General features: G+C 47.5%; 1 long non-coding RNA gene across 1 annotated transcript; it reads left to right on the top strand.

The window, feature by feature from the left end:
- The first annotated feature begins 2003 nt into the window (after positions 1-2003).
- On the top strand, positions 2004-13206 carry LOC120383699. Its single transcript, XR_005588503.1, has 4 exons — positions 2004-2122; positions 4228-4721; positions 10398-10463; positions 12941-13206. It is a non-coding gene; the product is annotated as an uncharacterized LOC120383699 (long non-coding RNA).
- The last annotated feature ends 1590 nt before the right edge of the window (positions 13207-14796 follow it).

A 14796-nucleotide genomic window follows, 5' to 3' on the forward strand; every position in this document is an offset into this window, starting at 1 on the left:
GTAAAATATGTGGGTGGTAGAGGACCAAGCCCAGTGCATGGGGCTGTACAGCCTGGAGTAAATTTTGCTTACTGTTCCTTTAAGGTCTGGAACATCCTGAGCTGGCAGAGTGTCAAAGGCTTGTCAGTGGTTAGCAGCTGGGTTGGAGACTGATGAACAGAGTGGTAAGTAAGGACCATCTCACTGTGCCACCTCCATTCATTGCGGCTGTCACTTCATTTCTTTGCTGTCATTTGACAATGGCAAAGCATCATGGAAAGAGCCACTGTCTTCCGACACTGGACAAAGAACTCTGGCAGAACGAGGAAAACAGCATCATTCCCAGTCACACTCTCTGCTCCCATTACTACCTCTGTCTTCCCTGGCCCCACTCCCGTGGAGCTTCCTCCTGCAGATTTAAAGACACAGAGCCCGTCTCAGCGCTGCACTCCTTGTTTATTCCAGCCATGCTGGACTTTTTAATGTATTTCTGAAATTTCAGTGGCAATTATTTTCTTTGGCAAAAAAGTTGGAAAATGTGTCACAAAAAGCTGTCACCATTTTTTGAGCAGCTCTGCAGCTTCACAGGTGGTCTGCTTCCAGGGCCGCAAGGTAGCACTTGCCACTGCTAGAGAGAGGGATTAGCTAATGTAGCTGACACCAGCTGAGTTTTTCGGCAAGCCAAGCCACCAGGGCTCAGGGGGAAGCAGGATTTGGTGTTTTCCAAAAATAACATCTGTTGATTTTTAAAAAATCTGTTAGAATCTTTCCAAGAATTGTTTGTTAAAGCTTCTCTACACGTGGGTTTTGCACCACTTTCACTGGATCACTTTGGAGCCAGTCTGGCTAAAGTGGTCCAACACCCTGGCGTCGTAGTTTTCAACCTGTGGTCTGCTGACCACTAGGGGTCCACAGACTGCATCTAAGATTTCCAAAGGGAGCCACACCCCATTATTAGGGGTCCACAAATGAAAAAGGTTGAAAACCACTGCCCTATGGTGGCTGTAGTTATACTGCTATATAAGTGCTTATACTGTAAAGCTTATTCCATCCATTTAGGAGACTAAACTATACTGGTATAAGGCACCTTCATGCCAGTACAACTGCGTCCATTCTAGGGGATTGTGCCAATTTAACTATTTTGGTAAAAATGTCGCACACCTAACAGAAATAGTTACATCAATACAAAAACTGTGGGGAAACCAGGAATAAAATGGGAAGGTGACACATTTGTCCTCCTGAGAGGTCAGGAGATCTGTCAACTGTTCTTGGCTCTGCCACCAACCTGTGACCTGAGGCAAGTTGCGCTTTCTGCCTCAGTTTCCCTCCCCCTCTTTGGCATTTCTGTTTAGACTGGAAGCCTCTTCAGGGCAGGGACTGTCTCTCACTATGTGTATGTGCAGCACCCAGCACAATCTCAGCTGGCAGTTCTGGGCTCTACTGGAATACAAACAAGCTGAAAATGATGAGACGTGAATGGTGTATCTTCTTCAGATACAATTATAGGAAAAAGCGGGGTGAGTTGATCTGTGTCTATCTGATATGTGTTTTAGGAGACGATGACTGAGCAAGTGTGGGAGAAAACTGGAGGTTTCAGACAGAGAGAACCACTGGGATGAGAGCAGCAGCAGCCATAGCACTGACTCAGCATGTTGGCCTGTTTTTCTCCTTCCCTGCTGATCCTGCTGTGCGTAGGCGTCGTACCAGACCCCTGCCGAGCTGGAATCCCAATCAGCCAGTCAGACTTTTCCTGTCTTGTCCATTGTTTACATCTTGCTCCCCTCCACCACACTCTGGTTAGTCATCTCAGAGCATCCCGTGATCAACACCCTTGGGTGACTTACATCATGCAGGGCGTGGAGGAGCATGACCCCAGGAGCAGTCACAGGGTATAAACACCCCTGGGAGAGAAATAGCATCAAAGACTCACTTGTAAGAACCCGTTAACAGCTGTGCTGGAGCCTCTGCTCTTGGGCTGCGCAGAGGGTCTAGATGGCCGCTAGATAATGCTACAAGCGTGTCAAGCAGAATTCAGTTTGGCAGCATTAATTGGCCACATGATAGAAGAGGTTAGTGAGCTGCAGCCTGAAGCATGAGCACTTCTGTGTAGCTAACCTTACAGGAAGTCAGCACATGTTCTGAGGTGAGTAAATCAAAGAGCTAACAGGCAAGCTGCTTGCCACACACTCCAGTTCAATCCAGGCTTCGGGAGCAGCCTGAGACACACGCCATTGCCTGATCTGTATTATTGTTATTCATTGCGTATGTTACAATAGCACCTAAGGGCCCCAAACCTGATCAGGGCCCCAGTGTGCTGGGCGCTGCCCAGGCATTATGGGTAAGTCTACAGCGGAGCTGGAGGTGTGCTTCCCTCTCGCGTAGCCGACACACCTGTGCTAGCTCTGATCAGCTAGCATGCTAAAACTAGCAGCGTAGCCCCAGTGGGGCGAGCTGCCCAGAGGATGATCCCGCTCTGAAACCCTCAGTGTGTACCCTCAGTGTGTACAGTGTGCCCCTCCCACTGCTCCCGCTGCCAAGGCTACGGTCTATGTTTAGCCTGCTGATTACAGCTGTTGATTACGCCTCTTCCAGCTCCAGTGTAGATGCACCAACAGCAAGAGACCATTCCTGCCCCAACCAGCTGACAGTCTAAGCCAGGGGTGGGCAAACTTTTTGGCCTGAGGGCCATCTTGGGATGCTGAAACTGTATGAAGGGCCATGTAGGGAAAACTGTGCCTCCCCAAAAAGCCTGGCCCCCACCCCCTCCCACTTCCCGCCCCCTGACTGCCCCCCTCATAATCTCCGACCCATCCAACCCCCCACTCCTTGTCCCCTGACCGCCCCCTCCCGGGATCCCCCGCTCCTAACCACCTCCCTGGGACCCCACCCCCTATCCAACCCTCCCCTGCTCCCTGTCCCCTGACTGCTCTGACCCCTATCCACACCCCCACTCCCTGACATGCCCCTGGGACTCCCATGCGAATCCAACCCCCCCTGCTCTCTGTCCTCTGACTGCCCCAACCCCTATCCACACCCCTGCACCCTGACAGGCCCCCCTGGGACTCCCACACCTATCCAAATGCCCCCTGCTCCCTGTCCCCTGACTGCCCCCTGGGACCCTCTGCCCCTTATCCAACTCCCCTGCTTCCTGCCCCCTTACCATGCCACTCAGAGCACCAGGGCTGGAGCCGCGTGGCCCACCCAGAACCAGCCATGCTGCCGCTCTGCCTGGCAGGAGCTCGCAGCCCCGTGGCCCAGAGCGCTGGCAGCACGGTGAGCTGATGCTGCGGGGGAGGGGGGACAGCAGGGAAGGGGCCAGGGGCAGCATCCCCAGCCAGGAGCTCAAGGGCCAGGCAGGACGGTCCCATGGGCCGGATGTGGCCGTGGGCCGTAGTTTGCCCATCTTTGGTCTAAGCAGACAATGCGTGGCAGTTGGAAATAGACTTGGCCAAGGGCATGCAGCAACTCCCTGGTAGAACTAGACCCCCAGGTTTCCTAACTCCCACTTTGATGCCCTTCCCATTAGCCCAAGCTGCTGCCAGAGGAAGCCAGCCCTCAGGTCTGGGTGCCAGGACTCAAAGAGTCTATTTTTGGCTCTGCCATTCACTCTTTGTGAGCTGGGACATTTGAATATTAATATGGAATGCTTCCATTTTGGGTGTCCAACTGGAGATACCTACAGCGGGGCCTGATTTTCAGAGGTGCTATCATGGAGACCCAAGAATCAGCACCCAATATTAGTGGTCAGTTCTGAACACATTGTCCTTAACCACCTAGTGCCTCGGTTTCCCTATCTGCAAAAATAAGATAATAGTAGTATTGCTTCCCTACCTCCCAGGGGTGCCTTGAGAGCTAATGCAGTAACGGGTGGTGTAAAGTACATTGAGATCCTTAGATGGCAGGTGCTATATATGTGTGAAGCATTTTTATTTCATCGGAACTTCAGCCCTGCTGTTAGGGTCCTGCCCTGACTCAGACAAACTCTTCTGGAAATCAATAGGAGTGAGAACTGAGTGAGGATTTCAGGACCAAGCTCCCAGAGTCTGTGCTCAGACTGATTACGAGGTGCCCTGGCTGACAGGGTCCCCAGGGTTCCCACTGGAACTTTGGCAGGTTAAAGGTGATGTCAGTGCCAGGTGTTTAGGGGTGGAGTCATTACAGAACCACGCCACGGCTAAAGCATTATCTTGCATTGCCTCCCTATTGTTCTTAAAGGTGTGTTGTGACATTTGTACTTCCTCCTGGCAGAGAGCAAGCGGGCGAGGGACAGACTATAAGCCACAATGCTGCAGCTGAGCTGCTCTCCTTGCTGAAGGTCTCCCAGTGGTCGGATTTCACCATGGTCCTCTCTACACACATGGGCAGATGTGCTGGGATATTCGTCGTTGCTTTTATATGTGACGTGGCTGGATTGATCATCCTCCTCTTGGGGATTTTTGCCGATCTGGACTATTGGGACTTCTTTATTTACTCAGGAGCACTGCTGCTGGCCTTCAGCCTGGTCTTCTGGATATTCTGGTATTCGTTCAACATCGAGGTCCCCTTTAAGGAACTAGGCTTTTAACTAACCTACAACTGCGGGAAAGCACAAACGGTACCTATGGGCTAGAGAAGCAACATTTCAGCAGCTGAGAAATATCTGAAAGCTTTACTCAACTGCAGAAGAGCATTAAACCCCTCACAGTGAAGGGGCCTGTTATTTCCCACGCTGCCATCCACCTGGCAAACCTTCCAGCGGAAAGGTACGTCAAACATGGCCATTCACACGGCTGTTTAACAAAAGAGTCCACTGAGTCCAGCGCTAGTTCTTGCTAAAGCCGCTGGGCATTCCTACAAATAATAGCATTTAGCACCTCTAGAGCAATTTTAATCTATAAGATGCTTTAGAATGAATTAACAGTGGGATGGGAAATGTTTTCTAACACGTGAGCAAGATTGTGGTGAGTCTGGAAGCAGGAACTCCAAGCAGATAGACAGAGAGACAGACCATTTCTATGTTGTGTGTTCTTCAAAGTATATTGTGAATTGCAAATGAGCAAACTGGTTGAAACTATAGTAAAGAATAGAATTGTCAGACACAGAGATGAACATGATATGTTGAGGAAGAGTCAACATATTTTTTGTAAAGGGAAATCATGTCTCACCAATCTACTAGAATTCTTTGTGGGGGTCAACAAACAGATGGAGAAGGGGAATCCAGTGGATTCAGTGTACTTAGATTTTCAGAAAGCCTTTGACAAGGTCCCTATCTAAAGGTCCCTATCTTAAGCAAAGTAAGCTGTCATGGGATAAAAGGGAAGGTCCTCTCATGGATTGGTAACTGGTTAAAAGATAGGAAACAAAGGGTAGGAATAAATGGTCAGTTTTCAGAATGGAGAGAGGTAAATAGTGGTGTCCCCCAGGGGTCTGTACTGGGCCCAGTCCTATTCAACATATTCATAAACGATCTGGAAAAAGTGGTAAACTGTGAGGTGGCAAAATTTGCAGATGATACAAAGCTATTCAAGATAGTTAAGTCCCAGGCAGATGGTGAAGAGCTACAAAAGGATCTCTCAAAACTGGGTGATTGGGCAACAAAATTCCAGATGAAATTCAATGTTGATAAATACAAAGTAATGCACATTGGAAAACATCATCCCAACTATACATATAAAATGATGGGGTCTAAATTAGCTGTTACCACTCAAGAAAGAGATCTTGGAGTCATTATGCATAGTTTTGTGAAAACATCCACTCAATGTGCAGCGGCAGTCAAAAAAGCAAACAGAATGTTGGGAATCATTAAGAAAAGGATGGATAATAAAACAGAAAATATTATACTGACTCTATATAAATCCATGGTATGCCCATATCTTGAATATTGTGTACAGATGTGGTCGCCTCATCTCAAAAAGGATATATTGGAATTGGAAAAGGTTCAGAATAGGGCAACAAAAATTATTAGGGGTATGGAACAGCTTCTGTATGAGGAGAGTTTAATAAGGGACTTTGCAGGTTGGAAAAGAGATGTCTAAGGGGGAATATGATTGAGGTCTATAAAATCATGACTGGTGTGGAAACAGTAAATAAGAAAGTGCTATTTACTCCTTCTCATAACACAAGAACTAGGGGTCACCAAATGAAATTAATAGACAGCAGGTTTCAAACAAACCAAAGGAAGTATTTTTTTTAAACAACGCACAGTCAACCTGTGGAACTCCTTGCCAGAGGATGTTGTGAAGGCCAAGACTATAACAGGATTCAAAAAAGAACTAGATACGTTCATGGAGGATAGTTTACTCATAGACTTTAAGGTCAGAAGGGACCATTATGATCATCTAGTCTGACCTCCTTCACAATGCAGGCCACAGAATCTCACCCACCCACTCCTGTAACAAATCTCTAACCTATGTCTGAGTTATTGAAGTCCTCTAATTGTGGTTTGAAGAACTCAAGCTGCAGAGAATCCTCCAGCAAGGTCCATCAATGGCTATTAGCCAGGATGGGCAGGGATGATGTCCCTAGCCTCTGTTTTCCAGAAGCTGAGAATGGGCGACGGGGGATGGATCACTTGATGATTCCTTGTTCTGTTCATTCCCTATGGGGCACCTGGCATTGGCCACTGTCAGAAGACAGGACACTGGGCTAGATGGATGTTTGGTCTGAACCAGTATGGCTGCTCTTATGTTCTTATGGAGCTGAATCCCCTTTGAACAGCCTACATAAGAACATAAGAACATAAGAAAGGCCGTACCGGTTCAGACCAAAGGTCCATCTAGCCCAGTATCTGTCTATCGACAGTGGCCAATGCCAGGTGCCCCTGAGGGAGTGAACCTAACAGGCAATGATCAAGTGATCTCTCTCCTGCCATCCATCTCCATCCTCTGACGAACAGAGGCTAGGGACACCATTCTTACCCATCCTGGCTAATAGCCATTTATGGACTTAGCCACCATGAATTTATCCAGTCCCCTTTTAAACATTGTTATAGTCCTAGCCTTCACAACCTCCTCAGGTAAGGAGTTCCACAAGTTGACTGTGCACTGCGTGAAGAAGAACTTCCTTTTATTTGTTTTAAACCTGCTGCCTATTAATTTCATTTGGTGACCCCTAGTTCTTGTATTATGGGAATAAGTAAATAACTTTTCCTTATCCACTTTCTCAACATCACTCATGATTTTATATACCTCTATCATGTCCCCCCTTAGTCTCCTCTTTTCCAAACTGAAGAGTCCTAGCCTCTTTAATCTTTCCTCATATGGGACCCTCTCTAAACCCCTAATCATTTTAGTTGCTCTTTTCTGAACCTTTTCTAGTGCTAGAATATCTTTTTGAGGTGAGGAGACCACATCTGTACACAGTATTCGAGATGTGGGCGTACCATGGATTTATATAAGGGCAATAATATATTCTCAGTCTTATTCTCTATCCCCGTTTTAATGATTCCTAACATCCTGTTTGCTTTTTTGACCGTCTCTGCACACTGCGTGGACATCTTCAGAGAACTATCCACGATAACTCCAAGATCTTTTCCTGACTCGTTGTAGCTAAATTAGCCCCATCATGTTGTATGTATAGTTGGGGTTATTTTTTCCAATGTGCATTACTTTACATTTATCCACATTAAATTTCATTTGCCATTTTGTTGCCCAATCACTTAGTTTTGTGAGATCTTTTTGAAGTTCTTCACAATCTGCTTTGGTCTTAACTATCTTGAGTAGTTTAGTGTCATCTGCAAACTTTGCCACCTCACTGTTTACCCCTTTCTCCAGATCATTTATGAATAAATTGAATAGGATTGGTCCGAGGACTGACCCTTGGGGAACACCACTAGTTACCCCTCTCCATTCTGAGAATTTACCATTAATTTCTACCCTTTGTTCCCTGTCCTTTAACCAGTTCTCAATCCATGAAAGGACCTTTCCTTTTATCCCATGACAGCTTAATTTACATAAGAGCCTTTGGTGAGGGACCTTGTCAAAGGCTTTCTGGAAATCTAAGTACACTATGTCCACCGGATCCCCCTTGTCCACATGTTTGTTGACCCCTTCAAAGAACTCTAATAGATTAGTAAGACACGATTTCCCTTTACAGAAACCATGTTGACTATTGCTCAAGAGTTTATGTTTTTCTATGTGTCTGACAATTTTATTCTTTACTATTGTTTCAACTAATTTGCCCGGTACCGACGTTAGACTTACCGGTCTGTAATTGCCAGGATCACCCCTAGAGCCCTTTTTAAATATTGGCGTTACATTAGCTAACTTCCAGTCATAACTTCCAGCCTGGCTCCTAGATGGGACATGTTGTGTGAACAACCATCCACTAGCAGTTGCAACTTGTGCAAATAAGAAAAGTCAACAAGCTTAAACCAGTTCCAGCAAAAGGCCAAGCAATGGAAACTTGGAAGTTCCACATAAATGGCCTATTTAAAAAATGGTGTGCGGGGGAGGGTGTTCACCTCTTTGATGCTAACAACAGCCATATATGTGCAGTGAAGGAGAACAGCCATAAAGAGGAGATGGGGATAAACTCGGTGAATCAACAAATTGCAGTTTGCTCTTATATATGCATTGTATGTGGTTAACTGGTGTGGTCACATTTACATGCTTTGTACTGGTTTAAAAGCTTTGACCAGTTGGAAGAGATATTTCCAGTCCAGATAATAGGGAATAGTGGTAGAACCAGTACAAGCTTCCCGGGGGTTGAAAGTGTTTGTGACTTGGTTACAGTCTATAACTACCTATAAGGGGATTAAAGGGCTCGTCAGTCTAGCAGAGAAAGGTATAACACAAGCTAATGGCTGGAAATTCAAGCTATTGAAATTCAGACTGGAAATCAGGCATACATTTTTAATGGTGAAAGTAATTAACCATCAGAACAACTTGCCAAGGGGTGTGGTGGATTCTCCAGCCCTGACCATTTCAAATCAAGATTGTATGTTTTTCTAACAGATCTGCTTTAGGAATATTTGGAGGGAATTTCTCTGGCCTGTGTTACACAGGAGGTAAGACCAGGTGATCACAATGGTCCCTGCTGGCCTTGGAATCTAGGAATCTACCTGCTGCACTGTATCCATTCCCATGATTTAGGCTGAATATAAGCAAAACATGCCTGGCTCTTACAATTTAAACACACGAAAATTTTGCTGTGAGTTTATCCTCGTTTAATCTTGAACTTTTCCAAACTACTCCACATTTATTTAAATGTCTGCCTGAAATGGCACAGTAGATCAAAGTGTTTTTTTCCTTAATTCCCACTTAGCTTTTTATTAAATATATATATTTAATAAAAAGCTAACTAGCTTTCAATCTTATATTCTATTTTATCCCAATTTTAGGTACAGAGATATTGAAGGGAAAAAAACATAGGCTAAGGAAATGCTTTGGCCCAAGTTTTTAAAGGTGTTTACACTATGGACATGGCTGATTTAGGTGTGTGAACCTGCAAAGTGTGTAAGCAAAAGAGGCTAATAATTACAAGAATTTGTTTTTAAAATCTTATGAGATGTTCTATAATTGCTGTAGAGACGCTGGTGCAAATTTAGCCCTGGTGTAAAAAGGCACAACACAGGAATTATATCATTTGTTTGTATTCCAGTAGCACCTCGGGGCCCCATAGAGGACTGGGACCACCTGGAGCCAGAACAAAGACAGTCCCTGCACCAAAGAGCTGGGCAAATCAAGTAATGGAAAGAATTTGGCCCATTGGGTACAGAATGTTAAATCTATTTACAGGTGCTATTATAACACTGGTCAAAAGAAGACTCTAAAGCAGAATAAAAACAATGGCATGTATGCAGAATAGTCTGTCTATGCACAGTGTACGCAACACAAAGTCCCTTGTAATAATTTCTGATGGAAAGGGTCATTTCTATTTATTGTCAGTAAATATTATTATTATGTTATTACTTTGTATGGTGGTCGCTCCAGGAGCACCTGTCCTGGCCTCGGGCCCCACAGCGCTCGATGTACAGACTCAGAACAGAGAGCTGTATTATTACAGTGACAACGGAGAGCCCCATTATATAGAAACTTGCTGAGAGGGAGTCTCTGCCCCAGAGAGCTCACACTCTAAACAGCCCAGACAGACAAAGAGAAACCAGAAGCACAGACAGGGGAAACAACATGCCCAAGGACACACAGGTGAGGGTCAGATCTGGGAGTCCAAGCCACTCGGCCATGCTGCCCCTCTGAAGGGTTTACAGATGTTCCCTGACTGAAAATCCTTCCCCGCTCCCCAGGCTCTCCTGTTCAATGGAGATTTTTCAAAATGTTTTGATGCTTCGCTGTCTCCTACCCACAGAGGCATTGCTGCTGAGGTGCTGTCCTTGTCCCCACCTAGGAGGTTTTCTGAATCCAACGCTGTTACGAAAAAGGCCCCAGTAACTGCTCACAGATGTTTTCACCTTGATTTTTATTTATCCCTGTTATTTGTAGTGCCCGTGGAAAGCAGCCATGCTGTTCCCCATGCCCATGGAACAAGGGCAATTTGGAAGCTGCAACGTAAGTTATTAAATTTTATAGCCATGAGCTTGATATGACACTGCAGCCCAGCAGATCAATGATTTACTCTGTGTCATCAAGTTTCAGGAGATATTTTCACCTGTGTGCTTCCGGGATTGCTTGCTTTGAGAGGTTCCTTGATACAACTGCAGATAAGGGCCTGTAATTAATTTTAGCTTGACGTTGTTGCTATTTATAAAGCAGGGGACCCCGCCTTGTCTTACCCTGGGAGATTTAATCAGGCCCCGCATTTGTCCGCTTTGTTTCACCAGTCACGTGAAGCCTGGCTGAGCACTTTGTTAGTAAAGGCCACCACCCAAAGCTATTTACCAGGTGTAACTTGTTCCGTCTGTGCCTGTTCTGACCCCACCCCAGAGGCAGCACCCTGGGAGCTAACTAGACCACCAAGCATGTTGAAGTGAAGGGATGCTCTGTGGAGGTACAGAGCCCTTTCCAAACTGCAGGTAGAATGGCTGTTGCTGCCATGTGTCTGTGTGCTGGCTAGCACAAGGCAGTACCATGCGCCTGTTGCAGTCCAGGACATGTTCTTGTTATGGGCAGCTGGGTGCAAGAGACACCCGCACACACACTGGACATTTGACCTTTACATCTCAGCTCACCTAGATGTCAGAAGGACATGACCCCTTGACCCCAGGTCACCTAAAGGCCATCAGGCCTGTGTAGCCTTCTTCTCACTAGGGATGGAGTCCGTGACCCTCCCCAGCTGCCGTCCATGCCAGCCCAGGCACTGGGGACAGCATCCAGGGAGCAGCACTCAGGAGGAAGGCCAAGAGGGCCAAGCACCCAGGGGGCTGTCAGCCAAGGTCAGAATGGCAGCACGTTGAGGCCAGGATGCTGTCACCTTAGGTGAGCAAGAGGGGAGGAGGATGAAGCTGGCCCCAAGATAACGTCTCCCTTTTGCCCAGGGCCGGCTCCAGACCCCAGTGCGCCTGCGGAGGGTCCGCTGGTCCCGCGGCTCCGGTGGACCTCCCGCAGGCATGACTGCGGAGGGTCTGCTGGTCCTGCGGCTCCGGGGGCCCTCCCGCAGGCATGACTGCGGAGGGTCTGCTGGTCCTGTGGCTCCGGGGGACCTCTTGCAGACGTTCCTGCGGATGCTCCACCGGAGCCGCGGGACCGGCGGACCCTCCGCAGGCACGTCTGCAAGAGGTCCCCCGGAGCCGCGGGACTGGCGACCGGCAGCGCGCCCCCTGCGTGCTTGGGGCGACCAAATTCCTAGAGCCGCCCCTGCTTTTGCCCCTTTGTTATAGGCCCCCCCCCAGGTCCAGCCCCATATGCATAGAGCGACTCACCTGCCAGCACCCCCTTGTCACTGGGTGTGGGGTTGCTGGAGGTGTAACGGAGAGCAGAATTTGTCCCAGTTAGTTTTTAAAGCATTGGGAATTCTGCTGGCCTCCCCTGTTAGGGCTCGGTCCTGCACAGGCTGAGCACTCGGGCCCTAACCCAGCAAAGTATTTAAACACATGCTTAACTTTACGCACCCGAGTGGTCCTGTTAATGTCAATAGGACCACGTCTCTGCTTCAAGGTAAGCAGGTGCTAAAGTGCTTCACTGGACCAGGCCTGTGCATTCACCACTTTGCAGCCGTGACCCCTTAGACTACAGCTACCATGGAAATGTAGCTTCCACCAATGGAAAATCAGCATGCAGCACCATTGCCTTTGCTCCTCCCAGGGGACAGCCACTGGGATCTGTTCTCTCTCTGATGCATGGAGACACACGATAGGGAGGTAATCGCGGGAATGGACGAAATTTTCCATCCAAGCTGCTTTAGATGGAAAATTGGGATTCTGAATAATTAAATTCTTCACAAAAAGTGTCTGTTTTCTGCCCCCAAAAAATGCTTTTTTCATTGAAAAACTGACCACCCCAAAATGAAATATTTTTATTCTGAAATGCCACCACAGTACTCGCTGGGAGTATGAGTGCCTCCTGCTCCCATTCTCCTCTATGGGCCAGGCTCCCCTGCTGGACTTCGTCTCCCATGATCCACTGCCTTCCTTCACCAAGACAGGAGACCATGGTGCCTTATGGGAAATGTCTATAATTAAGATTTTGATTGTTCACCCGCAGCACAAAATTTCCATGGAAAAATCCCCATTTTCTAACCAGCTTTAGTAATCACTAACAATGCAAATGGTGCCCCCACCCCACCACCCACACACACACAGAAATTAACCTGGCTCTCCCACATGGCTGCCCAGCATATACTCACTAACCCACAGAACGGCACTGATGGGCATTTAGGAAGTCTATTCACCATCACAGAAAGAACTCTGTACCTAACTGGATGACTATAAAAACCCCTTCTTTAGTAAGGTAGGTCAATCATGGCTTGACTCCACTCCTTCTTGAATCCTGTGTTGCTCTTAAACACCCGAGCTGCCCTATGATTCCAGTAGGACTTGATGAGTTACCAATGCATCCTTTCATTCTCTGTTCCTATGGTTGTTTTTCAGAAGAGGCCCAAAGATCAGAAATGTAGGTTACCAAGAAAACGAAGAAGGAGATAAGTGAGGAACATGTACTCGTCTGCTCTTCAAGGGGGCATTCGTCTGATAATGAATCCCTAAAAATGCAACAAAGAGTCATGTGGATCCATGCTGTGCACTTCACAACCTCTCTGAACCTGAGCATTCAACCAACGTGAACTATGTTTGCACATCCTCCACACTGAACAGCACGTGCTAGGCACATTGCGTGGAAGTCTTTCCTCCAGCATTGCCACCACTCATTGCTTCCTTCAGATCCGTAACCCTGCCTGCTCTCAGCAGCTGTGGATTTTTTTGTCCTAGATCAGGAGGTTTCCAGAGGGCAAGCTGGGCCAGTTGAGTAGACCTCAAAGTGAAGACACTGAGTCAAGAGGAGCATTAGTGGCTGAAAATGTTGCCTGCGTTATCTGTGCCGGCCAGATATCCAGCCAACTTTCTTGTTGGGTGAACTCTATGGAAAAGGGCTTTCCAGTTAACTAGGTCACTGAAATCTGCACTCCATAGGACGCCATGTGTTTAGCACTGTAGATTTCCTCCTGGAAGCCTGTAGCTGATGGGACCTGTGGAAGTACAATGTGATACCAACCTCGCAGGCTGACACCAGTGAGCAGAGACCTAAAGAAGAACCGAGAGTGGCATAAACATGTTGGTTCTTTGCTTGCTTGGCTTAGATTTGGCACCTTTTGCCGCTGCGGAGGAAACCTGGGGTAGAAAGTGGGCTGGATACCTCTGCTCCCTGGGCTATCTAGAAATGTTAAGAGCCTCCAAGGAGACAGCGATGTTAGCGGAGCAGTGCAAGCTCAGGTTGACGTACCACACCCAGGTGACGACCTTTTGTCGGAAGGAAGCCGGCTTCTCCTCTCTTTCACCCCACACGCCACCTGCCTCCCAGACCTCAGGAAGAAATGAAGAAAAACAGGGTCTTTTGCGTTTCATATACTTGTAGGACACGGTGTGAGACCTACCCCACAGCATTCCCTGCAGCGGTGTTCCGCCTCTTTACACAGTGCAGCACCCAGCAAGGGCTCTGCCGGCCTGGGCAAGAATTTCATTGTTCACGTGCCAAGTTGGTGATGAAACAAAACAAAAATCTCCCCATCTGATTAAAAATAAAAACATGCTGCAGAGGCAGGGGAGAGGAGGTGACGGCATCTGGAGAGCTCAGAAGACTTTGCTCTCCTAGGCTGTTGACGTAGCACTCGACTCACTTTAACAACTTTTTCTATTACATGCAGTGCAGGTAGCAACGTCTATTGTTAAGCTTGTCCAACCCTTCCCATTTTAAGACCCTGCTGACAGTTGCCAGAGTTTAACTGTTTGAGCTGAAATCTTCCAAGCTGGGTGTCTGCCCAAGACTGACTGTTTTTGGAATGTTTCAGCTAAAATGGTTCAGCCATTTCTGAGAGCAAGGCTAGGGGAAAATGCATTGTTTTGCCCATATTAAAAAAATGCTGACAACCAGTTGGTTTGGGAGCGCTGAGGCCCCAGACGCCTGGAGCAGGAACTCGAAATTTGGTATGGAATATAGATATAAAGGGGAGAGTTGTGCCCAGGGTACCACTAAGCTGCCCAGGTCCAGGTGTAACCAGGGGGTGGCAATTAACTGTGAGAAAATCACCCGGCTAGAGAAGGAAACTGAACTGTGAAAACTAACTATTGCCAGAGAGAGAGAGAGAGACCCACTCCATCCCCAGGCTCTTGCCAGGCCCAGGGAGGCTGGAACATTGCAAAGGGAACATCTGGCCTCCCCTCTTCAGTGGCTGAGGCAGGACAGCTTTGAGGGGGGATCCCCTTCCTTCCCTCCTCATCTAAGGAAAGTCTCC

The sequence above is a fragment of the Mauremys reevesii genome, linkage group 15 (assembly GCF_016161935.1).
Source record: "Mauremys reevesii isolate NIE-2019 linkage group 15, ASM1616193v1, whole genome shotgun sequence".
NCBI lineage: Eukaryota > Metazoa > Chordata > Testudines > Geoemydidae > Mauremys > Mauremys reevesii.